The 11951-nt window shown below is 37.2% G+C and overlaps 2 pseudogenes; one reads left to right on the plus strand and one right to left on the minus strand.

Annotated features, from left to right (window-relative positions):
• Window positions 1-3389: 3389 nt before the first annotated feature.
• Window positions 3390-4325, plus strand: LOC112935835 (olfactory receptor 2AP1-like; annotated as a pseudogene).
• A 2033-nt stretch (window positions 4326-6358) lies between these two features.
• LOC112935868 (olfactory receptor 6C76-like) lies at window positions 6359-11291 on the minus strand (annotated as a pseudogene).
• Between the last annotated feature and the right edge of the window lie 660 nt (window positions 11292-11951).

An 11951-nucleotide genomic window follows, 5' to 3' on the forward strand; every position in this document is an offset into this window, starting at 1 on the left:
GATGAATGGATAATGAAGATGTGTTTTTTGTATACAATGGAATATTACTCAGGCATTAGAAGTGACAAATACCCACCATTTGCTTCGACGTGGATGGAACTGGAGGGTATTATGCTGAGTGAAATAAGTCAATCTAGAAGGACAAACAGTATATGTTCTCTTTCACTTGGGGAATATAAATAATAGTGATGGGAATAGAAGGGATGGGAGAAGAAATGCGTGGGAAACATGAGAAAGGGAGACAGAACATGAAGACTCCTAACTCTGGGAAATGAACTAGGGGTGGTTGAGGGGAGGAGGGCGGGGGGTGGGGGTGAATTTGTGATGGGCACTGAGGGGGGCACTTGACAGGATGAGCACTGTGTGTTATTCTGTATGTTGGCAAATTGAACACCAATAAAAAACAAATTTAGTATTAAAAAAAGAATATATTATTTGTAGCTATTACTAACATTACATAGTGTAATATGAAAATATGTCAGTTGTTAAAATGAAAATAACTTCATGGTTTTTTTGAATAGAGAAAAGCAAGAGATATCCTTAATATCTCTGTGTTTGATGATGAAACATATTAAAATAAAATTTTAAGGGGCTTATGCATACGCTTAGTCGCAAATTTTATTTACATGAAAACCACAGCATTTATTAAAATAGGGGTATGAATCTAAAAAATGTCAAAAAAATATTTCACATTAAATTTTTACCAAATCTGTACAATTTTCTGGCCTCTGTATAAAATATATAGAGAAATAAGACCTTATTCTAAGGGGTAACTTATTTATGTTTAATTGGACAGATAAAATGTACATACTTGATATAACTGGAAAACAATTTGACTTTTTTACCAAGTGTTATGCTGTGGTCAAGTTTAATAAAGAAGAGACAAAATTATTGGTGATTGTGATTATTAGATAAAATTTATGAAAAACTGAGCTTGAGCTGACATTTGAGGAACTATAATTTGCTGACGGGACCGCGTTCAGCCAGAAAGTGCCATCAGTTATATTTTGAATTTTGCCAAGTACTGACCAGTCCACCCATGTATCTATACTAAATAGTGATAGTGTTTATTGAGCCCTTGCCATGAACCAGGAAAGTTAAGTAGTATGATTCCTAACATTTTATTAACAATTTCGGGGCTGAAGGGAGGGGGCTGGGGGGCTGTAGTGAACACCACAACCCATGCAGTCCCCAGCCCTGAGGTCTGGCCACAGGTGCAGGCTCCAGCCCCAAGGCCCAGGCACAGGTGCAGCCCCCAGGCCGAGGTCCAGGTATAGGTGCAGCCTCTAGCCCCGGGCCGGCCGCAGGTTTAGTCCCCAGCCCGAGGCACAGGCACAGGTGCAGTCCGCAGCCCACACCCCCTCCTCCACGACCATGCTGCTATTTTTCAACCTCATCCTATGGGAGCAGCTGGTATTTATGCTGTGTGGCCGCCTATGTCCTTGTCACTTGAGATGCCTGTGGCCATTTCCTTGAGGACGTGCCTGCCTTCTGCACACTGAGCTCAGCTGTGAGGAGGCTGCTTTCGCCCTTGGTCTGGCTGGCGCTGCCCCCCTGTCTCGGAGAGCCGCCTGCATCTGCAAACCTGCCGCCCCCACCGGGGTGTCCGTACAGCAGATGCAGTGGCTTTGGGACCGGCTTCCGAGCTGGGCCGGAGGGTGGGGTAGCTCAGGTAAACAGATGGCAGCACCTGCCCCCCCTCCAGCAGAGGGCTGCAGGGATGGGGGCCGAGGGGCCGGGCCCTTCCAGCCCCGGGGTGGAGAACTCGTCTCACAGGAGGAGGAAAGGAGCTGCAGTTGAAGTGGACATCAGACGGTGCCGCCTCCTCAGCGTCCTTTTATTTTTTTTATTTTTTTTTAATTTTTATTCATTTATGGTAGTCACAGAGAGAGAGAGAGAGAGGCAGAGACACAGGCGGAGGGAGAAGCAGGCTCCATGCACCGGGAGCCCGATGTGGGATTCGATCCCGGGTCTCCAGGATCGCGCCCTGGGCCAAAGGCAGGCGCCAATCCGCTGTGCCACCCAGGGATCCCCTCAGCGTCCTTTTAAAAACTGTATACTGTAGTCCAATAAGATAGCAACTATAGATTTGCTAAAATAGATTTTAGGATCCTAAAAAAAAGAATTAGGGAAAAATCTATCCAAATGTAGAGCTTTAGTAAGTGCACAGAATTGTAATTCAAAATGAGAAAATTGAAATAAAAAATACAAAACAGCAAAAAGAAGAAAATAACCAAGTTCAGTTTTTGTTTTTTTTTTCAAGTTCAGTTTTATTCCTGTAGTTCATACCTTGATTTTTTACATTGGCCAGAAACTGAGAATTAAGAGGTTGACTTAAGAAATCTATTTAATCAGATGAAACCTACTCTCTAAAGTTGTTCTAAAAAAAAAATAAATAAAAAAAAAAATAAAGTTGTTCTATGTTTGTCTACATACATATGACAACATCCAATGACTTTTCTCAAAGGATTTTATTTACTCATGAAACACACACAGAGAGAGAGGCAGAGACACAGGCAGAGGGGGAAGCAGGCTCCATGTGGGGAGCCCGATGGGGGACTCGGGGTCATGCCCTGGGCCCAAGGCAGACAACCGCTGAGCCACCCAGGCGGCCTGACAACATCCAATGACTTAAAGAAAAATCAAAATACAAAGATTAAGAAGGAAAACATAAATGAATGAAAAAAATGGTGAGAATAATTGAAAATGTTCTCTTTTTTAAGATTATTTATTTATTGATAGACACACACAGGAGGAGAGAGAGAGAGAGAGAGAGAGAGGCAGAGACACAGGCAGAGGGAGAAGCAGGCACCATGCAGAGAGCCTGACGTGGGACTAGATCCAAGGCCTCCAGGATCACGCCCTAGGCTGCAAGGCGGCGCTAAACTGCTGCGCCACCGGGGCTGCCCAATTGAAAATGTTCTTAAGAAGCAAGACCTTTGATAATTATAAAGTAAAATAATAAAATGCAGATGGAACTAGAGGGTATTATGCTGAACAAAATAAGTCAATCAGAGAAAGACACCATATGGTATTCCTTATATGTGGAATACAAGAAATATCACAGAGGACCATAGAGTAAGGGAGGGAAAACTGAATGGGAAGTCATCAAAGAGGGAGGAAAACCATGAGACTCTTAACTATAGGAAACAAACAGCATCGCTGGAGGGAAGAAGGGTGGGGGGAATAGGGTAACTGGGTGAGGGGCATTAAGGATGACACATGACGGGATGAGCACTGGGTGTCATACACAACTGAGGAATTATTGAATACTACATCAGAAACAGAGTATGTACTATATGTTGGCTAATTGAATTTTAAAAAATAAGAAAATATGTTGATCACTTCATGTTATTATTATTTTCTGTCTTATTTGTCTGAAGTTAATAATGGGAAACCAGACATCAGTGATAGAATTCATTCTTCTTGGACTGACGAATGACACTGAGCTTCAAGCTGTGCTTTTCCTTTTTCTGCTGCTAACTTATGTCTTAAGCATCATGGGAAACTTGACCATCATCATCCTGACCCTTTTGGATTATCGCCTTCAGACTCCTATGTATTTCTTTCTCCGGAATTTTTCTGTTTTGGAAATATCTTTTACTTCTGTCTTTGTTCCCCAAATGCTAGTCAATATTGCAACTGGAGACAAGACTATCTCCTTCACTGGTTGTTTCACTCAGTATTTTTTTGCCATCCTTCTGGGGGCAACTGGATTTTATCTTTTAGCTGCCATGTCCTATGATTGCTATGTTGCCATTTGTAAACCCCTGCATTATACAACTGTAATGAGCAGGAAACTGCATTCAGCTTGTTCTGTGTTCCTGGTTCTCTGGTTTTTTGGTTGTCATTGTGTCACATACAATGACTCTCCAACTGCCTTTCTGTGCCTCCAATGTCATCAATCACTGTTGCTGTGACTATACCATACTGCTGCATCTGTCCTGTTCAGACACACAGTTCATAGAAGTGATGGAGTTTATCTTTGCAGCAGTTACCCTCATCTTCACCTTGGTGCTAGTGATTCTTTCCTACACGTACATAATTAGGACAATTCTGAGAATCCCTTCTGTTCAACAAAGAAAAAAGCCTTTTCTACATGCTCCTGTCACATGATTGTGGTCTCACTTTCTTATGGAAGTTGTATCTTTATGTACATAAATCCTTCTGTTAAGGATGCAGAAACTTTTAGTAAGAGAGTGGCTGTTTTAAATACCTCAGTTGCCCCTCTGTTGAACCCTTTCATCTATACCCTAAGGAAAAAGCAAGTGAAAATAGCCTTCAAAGACATGGTCAGCAAGATAACGATGTTTTCAGGAAAATGAAAGTGAGGTTCATAATAATAAAAAATAACAAATAAATGTTTGGAAAATTACAGATGTACATTATTATAACATTGAAGTGTTTGCTATTATCTATCATCAATATTCCTAACGGGACACAAAAACAGTAAAACTACTTATTTAATGAAGCTTATTTTGCCATCACTTTATTTCTTAAAACTTTACAGGCCTGTGTGTATATGTGTGTGTATCCTAAAACATTTTCATTCTACTTTTTCTTATCTGTACCTCACTTTTAAGGAAAGGATTTGGGAGAAAGGCAGATTGGGAATATGACTTCCAATAGTTTACTTCTTGCTGCTGAGTTTTGCTTATCTTACTCACTGCCATATGGTGTTCAAATGCTGCAGTTGATAACTGAATAGTCAAATATACACCCAGAAGAAATCTACTTTGGTTTATTAATAATAGCTTAAATAATACATTAGTGAATTAATAGAAAGTTGGTTATTTTCAAATTATATTATTCAGATTTAAATTTAGTGTTTCACTTCCTGAGAACTTAGTCTACTAAATATTTGAGATAAAGAACGCTCTGAAGAAGGGAAAATCAATACATGTTTGTTTTCAAACTGACAGGAAATTCATTAATAATGATTTATACACATATTAAACTCTGAGTGAATCCAGAAAAAAAGTAAAGGGATGATTCAAATTTAGGTTAATTAGCGACATATCATTATGGCAAATTCTTACAATTTAGTGATGTGCCTAATCATTGTTCTGGTTCTCTTTAACAAGCATATGAAACAAAACTATATTAACAGTATCTATAGTGTTAATAATCTTGTAAGCTTAAATCATATTCTTTCTAAATTTCATACTAAACTTTACATTTTTGTAATCTGATGTCCTCAGGAAGAATGTCCATCACAAGCTGATATTTTCTGAACATTGCTTGTTCATATTAATTTCTCAGAAAGCATGGGCCAAACTCATACCATGATTTTTAAATTTTTAGATTTAAAGAAGCCAAAAAATGAATTAAAGAAGCTATAAATGTTCCTACTTTAATCCTTTCAATGTACAGATGAAGAAAATTGAATCCTAAAGATAGTAACAAACTTTTATTAAAGCATATAGTTAAATTTGTACTCTTGAATTCTTTACTCACCCATCATTAGATACAGATTCTATTAAGTAGCTGAAATACTAAAACAGTGCCCTGGGAAGCCATGGGGAAAGATGATTGAAAATGTAGAACTTGTTAGTTCATATACACCTGCCATAATTTCATCAGAAAAAACACCTAAGTACCTGACACATGGCTGATGTTAACAGGTGAGTAAGTTAGATATTGTGTTAGTTATTTAGATTTACAGGTAACTGACTCATTGTTCACTTGATTATTTGTTTTCTACATCATCAGTGTAGATCAGTCAATCGTAGTCATCCAAAACATTATGTCACATTATGGTGGCTGCTCAATTTCAGAAGACAGATCACATAATGATATGTAGCTGAACACTATTGACAGAGGTGACTGCTTTTCAAACAGACAAAATTCTGTTAATCACTGATTGGATTAAAACACAAAAGTAAATCAATCAACCAACCAACCAATCAAAAATCCAGGAACATTATGTTGAAGTAGTTGAAAATCTGCAGAAGATAGGGGGGAAAAAGTTAGTCAGGATGGAGAAACCCTAGGACATCCAGGAGAATAATAAGAGGGAATAATAACTGAGTCTCTTAATTCTTTTTTTGTTTTTTTTAATAATAAATTTATTTTTTATTATTTATTCAATTAGAATCTGAGTTAAGTTCAGGCTGAGTTGCAGGTTTCGTTGCTGTTCTATTTTCCCTTGTTTGTTTAGTTATTTTTACAATTTTATGGAGTTAACAATTTATGCAAAATAAAGTGTATCCAATAAAGTTTAGAACTTGAGATTTGATACCTGTATATACCTGTGAAACCATTACCAAAATCAAGATAATGAACTTCAAAAGTTTCCTTAGGCACTCTGGCAATATATCCCTGGAGGCATTGTAATGTTTCAATTGGCTAGGCTGAACTATTTCTCTAGGATGTCCCTTCCCTGTTTGTTTCCTGTTATGGTGAACCACCAGAGAGATTATTTGGGATATTTGGAGAATAGAATAAAGCAGAAGCCATTTGGTAGCTCACACAGGTTGTGTTTATCTGCTGGTTTACCTTGTTGGTAGGAGACGGGTGGGTTTATTTTGTCGGTAATTGTTCCATTTTCACCTGGATGTTTTTTCATCTTCTCCAACTCCAAATCCAGTTATCAATGTTCAGCTCTGTGGAAAAATGTCCAAGCTTTTATAGGACACCAGTAAACCTGAGCTCAAAGGCAACAACAGCTAACACAGGTTTCACTTTTTTTTTTTTTTTTTTTTTATGATAGTCATACAGAGAGAGAGAGAGAGGCAGAGACACAGGCAGAGGGAGGAGCAGGCTCCATGCACCGGGAGCCCGACGTGGGACTCGATCCCGGTCTCCAGGATCGCGCCCTGGGCCAAAGGCAGGCGCCAAACCGCTGCGCCACCCAGGGATCCCTAACACAGGTTTCAATTTTTCCTCATGCTATGTTAGACACTGGGTTTACATTCATCACATACATGAACTCAAAATTGAGAGTGGACCTATATGTACATGGCAAAACTTTAAAACTCTGAAAGTAACAGAGAAAATCTAGATGACTTTGGGTTTAGTAATGATCTTTTTAGATACAACACCATAATCCACGGAAGAAATATGGATAAGCTGGACTTCATTAAAATTAAAAACCTTTGCTCTGCAAAAGATAATGTCAAGAAAATGAGAAGACAAGGCACATACAGGGAGACAAGATTTGAGAAAACACATCTAAAAAGGATTGTCAACTCAAATACACAAAAACTTAGAATTCAACATTCTGAAAAAGAACAACAATATTTAAAAAATGGGCCAAAGATCTTGACAGACACCTCACCCGAGATACTAGAGAGATGGCAAATAAGCACACAAAAAGATGATCCACATCATGTGTGTGTAATCAGGAAAATGTAAATTAAAACAATAAGGAGATACCACCACTACACACAATCCCGGAATATGACAACACCTAACGCTGATGAGGATGTGGAGAAAAATGAACTCTCATCTGTTGCTGGTAGAATGTGAGATGATCTAGCAACTTTGGAAGACAGTTTGGCGGTTTCTTGCAAAATTAAACACATTCTTACCATACGATCCAGCAATCACTCATCTTGATATTTACCCAAATGAGATGAAAACATGTCCACGCAAAAACCTGCACACGGATCTTTATAGCAGCTTTATTCATAATTGCCCAAACTTAGAAGCAGCTGAGATACCTGTTAGTAGGTAAATGGATAATCTATGATACTTCTAGAAAATAGAATATTATTCAGTGCTAAAAATAAATGAGCTATCAAGTCATGAAAATACACAGAGGAAACTTAAGTGCACGTCACTAAGTGAAAAAACCAATCCGAAATTTTATGATTCCAACTACATAGCATTGTGGAAAAGGAAAAACAATGAAGACAGTAAAATCAATGGTTTTCAGTGGCTGAGCAATAGGGAGTGATGAGTAGGCAGGCCACAGAGGATTTATGTCTATATATCATCAATACCTGTATTATTATCAACAACCTATATCATCTACCTAGCTATATCTTTATATGTCTATCAATCATTATACATTTTTTCCAAATCTATAGAATGAACACTCACTGAGAGTGAACCATAATGCAAAATATGGATTTTGGGTAATTATGATGTATCAATATAGGTTCATCAGTTGTAACAAACATACCTCTCTGCTGAAGGAGGTTGTAAATAGGGAAGGCTGTGTGTGTATGAGGTCCATGGGTATACAGGAAATCTCTGTACCTTCCTTTCAATTTTGTTGTATACCTAAAAGTGCTCTAAAATTAGCACCTTAAATATTGTCCCTTTCTGAAACAGATTTCTAGGACTATCTGGCCTGATGGTATTTGCATAAACATTAAGTAAAATGTAGTAGACAAAAAAATAGGGAGTAAAAATTTTCTTAGTTTTCATTTTCTCTTGCTTTCTACCTGAGGACAAAGCCACCAAGGGCCAAGAGGTACACCCCTACCCACCAAGGGCCAAGGGGTAAAGAGAACATTTAGTAAATAGGACAATTAGATAGATTCACCTTAGTTATGAGTCCCACCTGAAATTCCAAGGGATGAGCTTTCATTATTATTGGTTACGGAGAATCAAATTAAGTTATTGGCATTCATATTCTTTCATTTTATTTCTTGGCTCTGCTTTTCTTTACCCTAGTTTAATAGTGAGGTAAACATGCTCTATTTAATGAACTCCTGAAAGTTCTGGGTTTATTTTTATAGCTGTAATTATAACAGAAAAGAATATTCTAATATTTACAAAATTTTTGTCACATCGAATTTTACTGAACTGAATTTAGTTTCATGCCCAACACTAATTGAGTTCTTATTTGTAAGAGATAATATGATCATTTGTAAAGCCCAGAGTAGAAGTGTAGTCTTGAACTAATCATGGAGTCCAAAGCCTTGATTAGCTAACTATGGTTTATAGATCCGCCTATGACTTACAGAAGCCATTCTACCAAAAGAAGATAACGAAAAAAAAGAAAAAAAGAAAAGAGAAGAAATGGAAGAAAAAAGAAAAATTTATTGAAATAGAGAAAGGTGAGTATGTGTGTATGTGAGAGAGAGGGAGAAAGAGAAAAAGTCATAAGAGACAGCGAGAGAGAGGGAGATTATTTAGGATATACAAAAGCAATTATCTACTTCAAAACAATTTGACTTTATACCAGACCATATGGTAAAACTGTAGGAAGCATCCTCTAAGTACATAATGGCTACATTACGAAGTTTTCAAGATTTTTAAGTAACATATCACATATATAAAATGACAAAGCATTACAATAAATTACATTAGCAGGCAATGGAATCAGCATGAGAATCTCTAATTGCATGTCTACACTCAACCCCAAAACTGAATCCATCATCATTTCAGAATACACGTAGACGAGTCTTTGCTACAAACTGATTGGGGATTGCTGGTACTGGATAGACATAGCCTCTGGAATCAAGCAGAAATGAATTTGAATTCTGTTTCTCTGACTAGCTATGTGACAAGAGTAACTTATCGTACCTCTCCGAAGTGCATTTTTTTACAAGATAAAATCAGAATAACTTATTCTACAAGTTTTCATTTTATTTTGTTTTTTAATCTGGAGAATACTGATTTTATACTTTCAAATTAGCCTTAAAATATCTCAAAATAAAAAAAAACTTGTTGTTGCTATGTTATAGATGTAGAAATTAAGGAACACAGTTAGTTCCAAGATGAATAAGGAATAGCTGATAAAGCATCAAATGTGATCTCTCTCTCCAGGATGCATTTTATTCTTAATCAAAGTTACTTGATTTAGTACACATACATGAGTCAGTATTTATTTACTTATTTACTTATATGGCATAAAATGTAAAATAAAAATAATATACCATATAATATTTTATTACACTAGCATAGTGGGGTTTTTTCAATTCTCAAGACAAAGGATGATATTGATATTTTAATCTCAACTTCCCACTTTTAAATATATTTATTTAAAACAATAGAGAATGTGCATCAGGACATAAAAGCCAAGGAAAAGTAAAATCCCAAGGAAGATATATAAATGTTTCGAACTTATCAAGATTTTGCAGAAAATCAAATATAAGAACAAAATATACTGCATAGATATAAAAATAATTAAGTCTCCATGAACTAATATATAAAGTTGACTAAAATAATCTTTCAAGTTTTTGCTACATTTAAATGGAAGAAGCAGAGAAGAAATGAGTCAAATTTGAGAATGTTGGGATGCCTGGGTGTCTCAGTGGTTGGGCGTCTGCTTTCAGCTCAGGGCGTGATCCCGGGGTCCTGGGATCTAGTCCTGAATCAGACTCCCAAAGGGGAGCCTTCTTCTCTCTCTTCCTGTGTCTCTGCCCCTCTCTCTGTGTCTCTCACGAATAAATGAAAATATTTTTTAAAAATGTTTTTAAAAATTGAGAATGCTTACAATGGAACAGAAAAATAAAATGCTTGCTTCACCTGCTGTTTCCTTAGAGTATAAATAAAGGGATTCAAAAGTGGAGCAACAGAAGTATTGAGAACTGCCACTCCCTTCAGGGATATCCTGTTTGAGGTTTAAGGTACATAAAGATGCAGCTGCCATATGAGAGGGAGATGACAATCATGCGAGAAGAACAGGTGGAGAAAGCTTTTTTCTCTGGTTGGCAGAAGGAAATTTTAAAATTGTCAGGGCAATATATGTGTATGATAGAATTACTAATGCCAAAGTGACCAGCAGAGTCACCAAAGCTAAGATGAAACTCATCATTTCCAACACATGTCTGTCCGTGCAGGAGATCTGCAGGAGAGCAATGTCACAGTAGAAATGATCAATGACATTGGAATCACAGAAGTCCAGGCTTAAGCCTAAAATGAGTCCTGGAAAGATGATGAGGAAACCAGTGATCCAAGAGCTAAGGACTAGCTGGATACAGATTTTGCTGCTCATAATGGTTGTGTAATGCAGGGGCTTGCAGATGGCGACATAACGATCGCAGGACATGACAGCCAGGAGGTAACATTCAGGTGCTCCAAGAAGGAAGGCAAAGCAACTGAGTTGCACAACAGTTATAGGAAATAGTTTTGTTACCAGATGCCATGCTTACAAGCAATTTGGGGATGCAGACTGTCGTATAAGAAATTTCTAAGAAAGAAAAATTTCGAAGAAAGAAATACATAGGGGTCTTGAGATGTGAGTCCAGCAAAGTGAGGGTAATAAAAACTAAGTTGCCTGAGATGCTTAGCAAGTAGGTGAGGAGCAGGAAGACAAATAGCACAATCTTCAGTTTGGGGTCCTCCATCAATCCTGCTAAGATAAATACTGTCACAGTTGTACGGTTTTCCATCTTGACCTCTTGATACGCTTCTGCTCTGGTAAAAATATTGAGAAAACAATATGCACAGGAACCAATAGTAAATTATGAAGATAATTATGTCAGAATGTTAGTAGTTGCTATTGGTTATACATACTAATAGGGCACATTTTTGAAATGATTAATGTAAAAGATAAACTCTAACAAAAACTAGTGCTTATATATTTTATTATTTGTATTACTTTATTTTTGAGGAAAGACAAATATTTTCTACAAATCTGATGAATAAAAAACTATCTTATAAATCATCTTTGTAGTCTGGCTTAGATTTATGGTAATGAGGTAAAGAAATGAACAAGCATGTGAAAAAATTATTTCTACTTTTCTCAGTATGTAAGCGCTAAGATGTCACAATACTACTCAGCATGATGACTGTATAAATATCATTGCCTCAAGGAACTGACCATGAGTGCAACAGAGAAACAAGGTGATATATAAATACTTATGATGGTTGAAAATAGAAATCAAGCTTAGATTTGAGTTTAATTCCAGAAGTAATTCCGGGTAACAACTGTAGCTCTTCCCTGGTTTGGCCTGCGCTGCCTCTACTTAGATAATGAACACTCTTTCTTGCTCCTGATTTTTTTATTCCTATAAATCAGTGTTTTGTCCCTATTCCATCTCTTCATTTCT

The sequence above is a fragment of the Vulpes vulpes genome, chromosome 16 (assembly GCF_048418805.1).
Source record: "Vulpes vulpes isolate BD-2025 chromosome 16, VulVul3, whole genome shotgun sequence".
NCBI classification, from domain to species: Eukaryota; Metazoa; Chordata; class Mammalia; order Carnivora; family Canidae; genus Vulpes; species Vulpes vulpes.